Source organism: Crocodylus siamensis, chromosome 1 (assembly GCF_052110815.1).
Source record: "Crocodylus siamensis isolate JL-2025a chromosome 1, ASM5211081v1, whole genome shotgun sequence".
Lineage (NCBI taxonomy): Eukaryota > Metazoa > Chordata > Crocodylia > Crocodylidae > Crocodylus > Crocodylus siamensis.
In genome coordinates this window covers 355467543-355479469 of record NC_143395.1, presented here as the reverse complement: position 1 = coordinate 355479469, position 11927 = coordinate 355467543, and positions in this window count along the sequence as shown.

Below are 11927 nucleotides of genomic sequence, written 5' to 3'. Positions count from 1 at the left end.
ACCCAGGTAGCCCCACCTCTCACTGCTGATTGGCCTAGAGGTCAATCACTCTTCTTCAGACTGCAGCATTTCTTCAGCATTGCATCTGGCTTCTTAAAACATGGTGCCAAAACCCTTCTTCTTTCTTGACTGGTGCCTTTACTGAGTCTATATCACTGGCTCAGCCTCTAAGTAGCTCTCTCAAACTAAGTGCTGAATGGCTGCAGGGATTGCCATGCTTTCTTTGCATTCTGGTATGCTTTTATTTTTTCCAGGCAATTCTACACAAAATTCTGTGAAAACAGAGAAACCACAATTTAAGTAGTTCCCAAAAAAGCAACCCAGAATCCATATTTTTCCATGATTAAAATGAAACACCTCTGACATGGGTGTACACAAGACGGGGGTTTTCTTCACCCTAAATTGAAGCAGTGGTTTTAAAAAAAAACTGCTTCAGTTTAGGGAGAACAAACCCCTATGTTATGTACAACCCCCCTAAGGTTTTGAGAGCATCTGTGAGGGGTACAACCATACAGTGGTCTTGCTGGCAGGGCTGTACATGCAAGTAAGAGCAGACAAATGGGACATGCACAAGAGCATGTCTAATGGGACATGTTGCACATGTGTAGACATACCCAGAAACTCCATACTCATCATAGAGATGCAGAGCAACACTGGTGAAGAGAATCAACTTTTTGTCAGCACGGTGAACTTATCATCTTGTGAACTTGGAATGAAGGAATCATTGTAATAGTAGCCACCAGGAGCTGTATTGCAACTCATAGCTATATACAAGGTAGGATGGTGGCTTTTGTCTTTTGTTGACTTCGGCACAGTTCCCTGTATTAAGTCCTATCATTTAGCCCTGAAGAAAATTCATAAGGAGAAAAGAGGAAACATGGCAGCCATGAACTGTAAAGATGTTTTTAAAGGAAAACTTGATTTAAGGGCTCTGAATTTCTTCTGGAAAAAAATTACAGAATCAAATAGACCTAGAGCAGACAGGAGGTTCACTGTGCCAATACTGATGCTCCCAGAACCAGAGAACTCTGCAACAAGTCCTGGCAGGTAGATACAATAAGTGGTTTTTTAGTTAGTTAGTTATACTTTTCTTTGAAAATATTTGCTTTCAACACATGCAGTCTGATAATTGATTATGGTATTTAAAAGTTTTATTTCTGAAAGGATTTTTTTCCGTTCAAAGATTACTTTTAATGACTGTAAAATCATTAAAAGCGTTACTGACATTTCTGGAAAACAAAGATCATACATGTCATCATATCCAATCTATACCTGATACTGAAAAGCACAGAAAAAAAGCAGTGCTGGCTGAATAGTGGAAAAAAATCTGATTGACAGTTCTTTATGTGACCATAGGCACCCCGTTTTTGTCACTACAGTTTGTGAGATCATGATCATTACTCACAAGTACTCAAAAAAAGAGTCATTTGAAAAAAACTGTAAACCCCCAAGTTTCATTAGTTTTAACCACAAGTATTATTTCTCGTTTCATTTGTTATTCTTTTGTTAGAATCTTTTAGTCACTAGTCAGAGAGCACAAATAATATTATGTGACTTAATGCTGTGTTTGGATTTCTTTTCTGATGGCAAAAACATCACCAGACCCAATTTTATTTTACAATCCTCTTGAAGCCATAAAACACTGTAGGAGTGGAAATAACAGTAACCACAGGCAAGTTTCTTGATATGCTATTAAGGATCAAGTAGTCAAGTCTTAAGGCAACATTTTGGGAGATTCATATCCTGTGTTTCAAAGTCATATCACATATTCAGAAGCTAAATATGGGGGTAAGAAAGAAGAATCTTCTTCATGGAGATAATAACTCTGGGTTAGGACCTCTGATATTCCCTGGTACCAGAAGATAGCAATATGAATAATCAGCATGTTATGCCCTCACATTATGACAGTGATTCAGTTCGTCTCAAACTTACCCCACCTGGAGTGACAGCAGACCTTTGTGAAGGCCCAATACCTTTCCAGGTTCTGTGGATATTTTTAGGAAGGTGCTAAGCACATGCTGGAGCCATTGAAAGGCTGTCTGAAATATGATTACCCACTATGATGGGCATGTACATACATATGACTGAATGAATAATATTGCCTTCTATTGCCTCACCTAGCAAGAGGAGAACGGACTTATTGCAGCTACTGGCTAAAACTGCTCTACTTTTGCTCAAGTAACAGACAATTGTGTATCTGACTTTCAGATATCATGATTCACAGTCCACCGACTCATCTGTGTATTCTTTATAGAAGGTTGTGTATGGATACATTAGGCTTCCTTGTCTAGAGGTCTAAAGATACTTTCTGGATGTGCTCAATGACACTGATCTTGGGTAATCTAAAATTTAAAGGACAAATTTTATTCATATGTTCTACTATCAAAACTACATCCTATTCAGATAGGTTATTACATTAGGTGGGCACTCAGTAGATACTGAACACCTTGTAAAATCTACTCCCAACCTGCCCAGATAAATAGAAATGTCAGGGTGAAAATGGAGTTATTAATGAACTACCATTTGCATTAACCACCATCATTTATATAACATAACAGGGTAACTCTGTCATGTTACTTCAACAGTTCTTTGTTCTGACCTTACATAGCAAATGATGTTTCTAAATGTAAAGATCCTTTTTACCACTCCTGTGCACAGAAGAAGGAGGGTAGCAAGGTTTCAAAGACTGGGTGATAGACCAAAGGGGGCTTTCTTTTTGCATTGGCATTTTACAATTGCATGCCCAGCACATCTTTCATTATTTTCAAGACGTTTGGGGCCAAATTAATCCATGGCGTGACACTACTGACTTCATTGGAGTCCCATCAAAGATGAATTTGGTCCTTTGTGTTCACCTCAATGCTCAATTATGCCTTTAGCTCTGAGCCATTTATTGGATTAAAAGAATTATTTCCCTGTAAATCTTACACCTTTCATAATCCTGTCTGACTCTGTTTCTTAGCTATATGGAATGTTATCACATTCTATTGACGGTTCTTTGTGATGTGGTTTGTTATGCATTAAGTCTATTAATCCCTAGATAATTTTGCATGTTATTGTAATTCCTTTAGACACCTAATGTGTAGTTCTTCCTTTGTCATAAATAAAAGCGGAACACTAAGAATGCCAAGATAATATTCAAAAGGGTTCATCTTAGTAGTTTTCTGATCCATATTTGACCAAAAAAGCATCTCAGGCCTCCCTGAACATAACTGAGGAATTATTTCCCCAAAAGCCTACTTAAAAGGACCATGATGACCAGGACTGTAAAATAAGCAACTCTTTTGAATAAAAAATCTGTATCCTTTATCACAGTGTTTCCACTTCAGCTGCTCCCCTTTCATTTTAATTATATCTTATTTGCAAGTCCTTTCAAATCCAACCACATATAACAAATAGTTATAACCTTGATCTAGGTCTATGAAGTAATGCTTCCTCCAACTATATTTATACTGTTAGCTCTGAGCCTCTGCCAACCACACCTTTCCTGGTCTGTGAGCCTCTATCTGCATCTGTCTCAGCAGCTGCCAGGGAAAAAGAGCAATGGATCAAAAAGAACAAAGATAAAACAAACTTGGACAGAGAACTCATAAGAGAAAACCCTAGGCAAAGACTATCCCCTGACTATCCCTATGCCCATCAGCTCTCCCAAAATGTCCACTTATGCTCTGACATGATCTCAAGAAATCCTCTGCTGTTAAGTGTCATATAGATTTTCCCACAGATGACATTTTGACATATCTTTCTTCCCTATTACCTTTAATAGAGAGCTGTCATATAACAAAAAGAAAACAAAAGAAGCTAAGTATTCATATAAAAGATGGAAAAGGATCCATGAACAACTTACAAACAGAAAAAAAACCTAAATCATAATTATATAAAAACAAATGTCTTTGACAGGTCAATGGTTTGTGTTTCCCTCAAGGGAACCAAAGTAGAATAGCAAAACTAACTTAATGGTATTTAATTAGGTTGTTATAATGGGCCCAACCTTGCGTTACTGTGCTAACTTTTATGGGGTGTTTATACCCTCTGGTTAATTTAAGTGAACTGAAAAAATGTGCATATCCCAACACTGCTTTCCTTTCAGGAAATAAGATATTTTGTGCCACTCCTGAAATTATAGACTTGGAAAGGGAGAGCATTTGCTGGGTCTCTTAAGTTGTGACATCCCTGAAAATCCGTAAGTAGGAAACAGCAGAGGCAGATCCAAAGGGGTGCAGTACCATGTTCAGAATCCACTTTCAGATCATGCTGCAGAAGCATCAGCTGCAAAATGTTTTTAAGTCCTAGAAGTAGGAAAGAATTTCCCTCTTCTCAGCACCCCCTTCCTTCCACTCTGTGTCCAGTGGCACCTCCCTTCCCATGCCCCCCCTTCTCCATTGTTGCCACTGTCCCTGGCTTATGCAGGCATGGTAGAGCTCCAGAGCCATTCCTGCCCTGTTCCAGCTGGGCTGCACAGGAAGCAGGGCTCAGCTGGGGACAGCAGCAGGAGGCAGGTTTCTCCACCTTACCTGGTTCCCCTGAGTGTTCCTTGCATCCCAGACTTGATCTAGGGAGGTCTCCCTGAATCTGGAGACATAGAGAGCACAAAGTAGGGGTGGGGAATGCAAGGGCAGGGGAGGTGTCCCTGATCACAGGGAATAGAGATGGCACTCAGATAGTCCAGGTTGGATTCTTGCCTGATTAGGAGACTTTAAAAAAGTCCCCAGCAGCTGTTCCCACAGTATAACCTGCTTACCCTGTGGAGGGAGGGGTGGAAGTGGAGGTTGTAGCCACCCCTGGCATGCCAGTTGCTGCACCCACACTCCACTTCTAAAAAGCCTAGATCCATCCATGGGAAACAGTCCTGCATAGCAAAGAGGATCAGGCCTCATTCCCCCTCTGTGTGGTCCCCCTTAACATGAAACAGAAAGACTAATAAGGGATACCCTGATCAAATCTTTCAATAACACCTTAATCAAAAGCTAATTTCTTCCTATTTATATGCCCGAATTTGGTCAAATGTATATGGCCAAATATGCGTGACTAAGATGTCCAGCTCCACACTGCAATTTCTATTGTCTACCTTAAAAAAGAATCAGATCCAAATGGAAGTCATCTTAAACTTCAGAAATTGGCTTTGATATTATTTGTTACAAGATAGGCTATGAATGTTAATTATTTTTGTTAATTAAAGACTTAATCAAGCAGTTAAGGTGCAGCCTCATATTGGAGGAGGTGCTTTCTAGGGCTCTCTGCTGAACAAAATAAATTTGCGTAATATGTATCTCTATTAATATTGCTTGTATCGTGGTACCAGTAAGATGCGTGTGGGGCCAGACTCTATCTGAACACATTCTTCAGAGCTTTCCTGAATCCAAAAGAACTTAATGTAAGTGCTGAGAATTAAAAGGGGATAGAGTAGCTGTGTGTGTGCCTTTTCTTGCCCCCAGATAAGTGAATTCTAAACCAGAGCTGCTTACCCCTAAATAAAATAGGGTTTACGGCATTTACTGCAGGATAAGAGCGGGCAGATAAAGAGTTAGCATAGATCAGCTACTCCTTAGTAATTCCCTGTCCCCTTTTAACTCTCTCTACTGTGTTTTTTATCCATATCCTTATAGTCTAGGAAATATGTCTGAATATCACTATTTTTCCAGATTTACAGATGTGAAGCTGCCAAAGGCAACACAGGAAAGCTGTGGCAGGAACAGAACCCAAATTCTCTAGCAATAGGTTCATGGTTATAACCACACAGATATCCTTCTTCTCCCTACTTTAGCTAAATAAAGATTGAGGTCTTTTTGTCATGCTCAGAACTAAAACTGTAGAAGCCTTTAAAGTTAAGCAGTAGTTAAATGTGCGCTTTGAAATTTTCACGTGCAGACTTAAGCACCTATAACCTTCCTAAACCCGTTTGTAGATTTAGACCTGCAAGCTTATATATTACTTTCTGCATGAAACTAAAACAGCTGGCAAGCTCCAAACTAATTCCAGAGAAATAATTCTTACAGGATCAGCTTTCTAGGAGATGACAGCCTTCCACTAGAAGAGAAGGACAACAGGCACAAAACATTCCTGAACCAACTCTTGAGGCTGCTAATGCAACCTTAAAAGAGTTTTACTACCCAGATGGCATTCATAAAAAGAAAGTCCTTTTCTGTATAGAAGCCAACCTCATCACTCAAAAACATTAAACCTAAAGGATCATCCAGGAATTATGTTTTATTGCAATGTAAGAAAAATAACCTTGAACCAAACAAATTACTGTTGTTTAGCATTTAAAATAATGTATGTTGTGAGCAACCAAACATAAATTAAAATAGAATTACAAAATTAACAAATTATGGCTGCCTATACACATGTTTGTTCATGTTCTAATTAGAACGCGCAGGGGCAGGCTTGATTAACGGCATCTGCTCTGTGTTCTCATTAGAACACTGCAGCATCATCACAGGATTACGTCTATTAAGCCCCTGCTTATTTTAAAATAGCTGTGGTAGTGCTTTAGCTAAACCTTGCCAAATGAGGTTTAGATAAAGTGTCTAGCAGCCATTTTTAAATGTGCAGGGGCTTAATACCTATTACAGTTGCCAGATAAGATTTATAAGGCATACGCTTACTTCTGTAGTGTGTTTTGCTCATTGCATTACTTTTGTAGTGTGTAAAAATAAAGGTAATATATTGGGAGTTTCTTTCATTGTTTAGATCTAAATAATCTTTGTAGAAGATCATCCACCCAAAATTCTTATATATTTTTTTTAAAAGACAGTTGAAAGTTATTTGGTGAGTACCATTCAAATTTTACTCTCAAATGTCACTCAGAGCGGCCCTGCTTCAGTGTGGGGGGCTGCCTGTTAGCTAGTCCTGAACTAAAGCACAGTTGTGCCCCAGTCAGTCCCTTCTCAGCACATTGGGCCTGGTCAGAGCAGCCCTGGGCTAGCAGGCTGACCCACTGGGCTCCCTGCCAGCTGGAGCTTCTTTGACCCAGCTCAACAAGCTATGGTCCAGAGCATGCATGTAAATGTGGCACCTAAGAGCAATAAACTCCAGTGTGATTTGCACTGGAGTTATTGCTGCATGCTAATAGTATGTATAGATATGCCGTATTTTAGTATTCTTCAAATTAGAGTTTTAGACTCAATGGCCCAAAAGATCCCTTCAGTCTACTCCCTGCTACGTCACTATTACTTGATGTGAAGACTGTAGGATAATCAGCAGAGAGCTTGGTTTTCTCTGATAAAAAATTCCCCAATTTTCAGACTTAAAAAAGTAACCCAAAATCCACATTCTCCCATGATTTAAATGAAACACCATTATATATAGGTCTATATATTAGTGGTTTCATTTTAATCACAGAAAAATGTGGATTTTGGGTTACTTTTTTTAATCCAAAAATTAGGGATTTTTCTTTATCAGAGAAAATGAGGTTTCCTGGATATTACAAAGATGGGACTAGAAATATGAGTCACCAGCAGAGAAAGTTGCAGATGAAATGGTAGATGGTGAGTTTGCAGATTCCAGTTGCATTACCTTGACTGCCAGTTGGCTGTAATAAAACTTTTCAGTTATGAAACATTGTCCTATCTATGGAGAACACCATCTCTTAAGAAATTCTGGCATCAATGGCTGTCATACTGTGCACTGGCTTAGGTTTTGCAATGCTGATCAATTAGAATTCCAATACTACACAAAGCAGATTCCTATCAGACTCCTTGGGTTAGAGTAATTGCTGAACACATGACATCTGGAGTAAAATTAAAAAGAAAATGCCCCCAATAGAAGGATAGAGTAATTAAAAGCCTCACTATAATTGAACATCTCTGGACATGAAGAGGACAAATGGAGAAATTAAGAAAGTACTTCCCTATCTATTTATAAGCAATGAGTGACAGCAAAAAGGAATGCAATAAGAAGGCAGCTTTATTCTGGATACCTCCTGATCCTAGAATAGTTTATGTTTTGTATATTTTGCAGTTAACTCAGGCAATGGGAGGTAACTATGAAATTGTAATACAGAAATGTGAGGACTACCATGCTTGCTTTTTACATAGAATAAATTATCTATATGTTTTTAGACACAGAATACAAGAACAGCTAACACAAATAAACCTGTGAGCAAGGCAAAAGAGCTCATCTTCTGTTTCATAATACTGAGTGAATTCCTTGATGAGGTCACATGATAGATTTCATAGGTTTCATAGACATTAGGGCTGGAAGGGATCTTGAAAGATCATCAAGTCTATCCCCCTCCCACAGGGGAAGTCAGCTAGGGTCATAGGATCCCAGCATGATAAACATCCAAACATTTCTTAAAAGACCCACCTGTGGAGGGAGTCTATTCCAGGCCTTGTGGGCTCGGACAGTAAAGAAAATTTTTCTTATGTCCAGCCTAAAATGGAAGAGTTCGTGATAACTGAGATCTGTGACAAAACAGACAGGGAAATAACTTGCCAGAAAACAAGAAATTACTCTTGATAAAACTATTTCCAAAGCAAAAAGATGAAAGTCTAAGGACGGTGAACAGTGCTCTAACAGTATGGACATAATAGAGAATCCAAAGTTTTACAAGAGAAAAAAAAACTGAGGAAGAAAATCATGCAGAACTAGAATGTGAAGCCCACATAAAGCTGGATGTATTATGGAAAACAACTAACTTGGACTAACTTGTTGAAACAGTTGAGACGCAGAACATGATAGCACCAGCACTAAGGGCCCGGTCCTATTTTGCAGTTATAGAATCATAAAAAATAAAGGTATAAGTGACCTCAGGAGCTCATCTTAACCGCTCATAAGCTCAAGGTAGGATGATCTTTCTTTAAAACATCTCATTCTAGGGGTTTCTCTAACCTGCGTTTAAGAGCTTGAAGGACAGAGATCTACAACCTTGCTAGGTAATCTGTTTCGGTGCTTAATCTCTCTCATAGTTAAAAACTTCTACCAAATAGCCAACATCACTTTCTAGTCAATTTAGGATGGTTATTTCTTGCCCTGTCCTCTCCGTACACAGAGAAGACTCTATCACCACCATCCTCTTTATAACAACTCTTCATGTATTTATAGTGTTATCAAATCCTCACTCACTCTTTTTTGTAAAGGTTAAAAAAACCCAGCTCTTCTACTCTTCCCTAGATCTTTGATAATTTTTATTTCTCCCCTCAACTCTTTCCATTTGTCTAAGTCTTTTGTGAATTGCTGTGCCCAAAATTGGACATAGCACTCCAAAGGAAGCCTCACAAGTGGAGAATAAAGAGGAGGAATCATTTCCTGTTACTTGCAAAAAACATTCCTAGTAATATGATAATTAATTAATTAATTAATACAGTATTGGTTTTTTTTCTCTGCAATGAGAGCACCTGTTGACTCATATTCAGCTTTTAGTCCACTATATCTCCAAGGTATGTTTCTGCAGCCTATTAAATCATTTCTTAATTTTTTTTTCATTTGATTCTTCCATCCTAATCGCAGGACTTTGCACTTGTTTCCACTGAATATCGCCTGAATAATTCCAACCGTTTCTCCAGTTTATCAGGATTATTCAGGGCTGGGAAGCTGGCAACTGTGCTTGTGCCACAGCCAAGGGGCAGGATGAATCAGCAGAGGCATGGGTGCTATCCCACCCCTGTTTGGGCACAGGTATAAGCAGCCCCTCCTTCCCTCCCCACCATTGATGAATTCAATCAGGATCAAGTTGAATTTTGATAGAGCAGAGGCATACTAGCATAGGGTAATACTTCTCATGGAGAGAATGGAGATCTTTGAACTTGCCAAGTGAACAGAGTCTGGCACTTCGCTGAAAGAAAAGAGAAATAGGACATAGGGTGCTACAGGGGAAATAGGAGTCACTTGGGCCTGGTTGTGTTAGCTTGAAACAATCAGAAACTAAGCCAGGGATGTCTTGATGGCAAAATGGAATCTGGCCCTAGGAAACTTGTCTGATGTCTTTTGTAATCACAGCAGCAATGTGCTATGGCCTGGACACAGCCAAACAAGTGTCATGCACTCATCTCCACTCATGGACTTTAAACGCAGAAGTACACGGATGAGTCCCAGAGGAGTGGTGGCTATCCTCAGAGGCTACTCTGAAACCTGCTGCAGACTGAAGGCTCTTGAGCAGCTGCAGGTGGGTGCCCCTGACCTAATCATCACTTCCAGACATGCACAGAAGCAGATCATCAGGCACCTCAGTAATTTTACTCATATGGGATTTTTGAGCTGGATACTTTTATCCTCAGGTGCCTTCATTCAGCTTAAGTCCCCTCATAGACCTAAGTCCAAGTGATTACTGAACAGCACCATCTCTGAAAGAAGCACGGATGATCTCTGTCACCTATAGAACCAGACTGGTTTTGCTACCTTAGTGAGTCATGGCCCGTCTCTAATGCAGTGCCCCAGGTGCCTTTGAGTGCTTTTTAGGACTCCACATGTTTAACTTAGTCAAAGTTTATCAAGGAAAGTAGAATATCATGGTATTCTGAACTGTAGGTATACACAGAAACAGAAAGACTGGCAAAAATTCAATGGAATTTTTTAACAAAGTAACAGCGTCTCACAGCAAAAGGTACTTGGATCTGGACAGGGTAAATATTATACTCAAACCTTTTTATGATTGTTATGTCTTCATTCCACACCATCTTTTTCCCAGTTTGTTTTCACTGTAGGGTATAAAGGCACCAGCAAAAAAAATATATATATCCCTTACATGAAATGGACATGTGATTGAATTCATACCTTCTAAAGTTTTAATGATACGGAAAAAGTTTCCATTAGATGGGTTTTAGCTTTGGATTTGAGACTTAATAGCTGTTATCTTGTATTACAAGAAGTATTGTATAACCAAGTTTTCTCAAATGAAAAGTTAAAGGGTATCCTGCCCGAAGTCTTAGACCAGAAGACACTTAATATTAAGTACATCACTATTTTTGTACTGCTAGTTTCTATGTTATTTGTGGTATTGTAATATAATAAAAGCCATAGCTTTTCCAGTTGTGTGTCTGCCTGTCCCCCCTTGTGACCAGTCCTGTGGACCAGAGGGGAGTCCCCCATGGGAAGTGGGGGTGCCCCCCGGGCAATCCCGCACCAGCTGATCGCTGCACTCACTGCAGCCACTTCCAGGAGTGGCTGTGGGCACTTCTGGGAACAAGCGCCAGCCAATCACTGCAGCTGTTCCCAGAAGCGGCCACAGCCACTCCCAAAAGCGGCTGCAATGAGCACAGAGATCAGCCAGTGCTTGCAGGGGATCCCGCCAGTCTCCCCTGCCCATTGCCTAAGCGGTGAGCATGGCCATCAGGGGGTGCACCAGCACTCTCACAGGGTGCATGTGCACCCCCTGTGCACCCCCTGCACATCGTCACTCAGGCCAACTATGCATGCACCGCCCAGAGCCTTACTGACAGATGGACACACAGGCAGAGGCAGAGGCAGAGGTGGAGGCAGTGGGGGCTAAGGTGTACTCTGCCACACAGGGGAAAGGGGAGGTGAGGGGAAGAATGGCTTGCAGCCCTGTGGGGGGCTGTTGCACATGGCCATGTGGGAGTGTGGCACATGGCATGGGGAGGTAGGAGCATGGCTGCAGGGTATCATGCAGGGAGTGGGTGCGGGGTATGTAGGCAGAGCCCACTGGCTGCAGCATGTGGCCATGGGGTGGAGGGCGCCCCCCATGCCCATTCCCCACACGGCACCCTGTGGCCAGACACCATGCCCATCCCACTCAGGGATTTCCTGCCAACTGTGGCCATGAGGCATGGAGTGCACAGGGGGCACACAGGGAACCCGTGCAATGAGCACAGGCAGCACCCATTGGCTGCATCACATGATCACAGGGCATGAAGCGCCCCTTGTGCCTGCTTCCCATGTGGCACCCTGTGGCCGCACCCCCATCGCCACAAGCCATGCCTCCCTGTGTGGGGAGTGCCCGCTGGCTGCTGCTGTGGGTTGTGCATGCA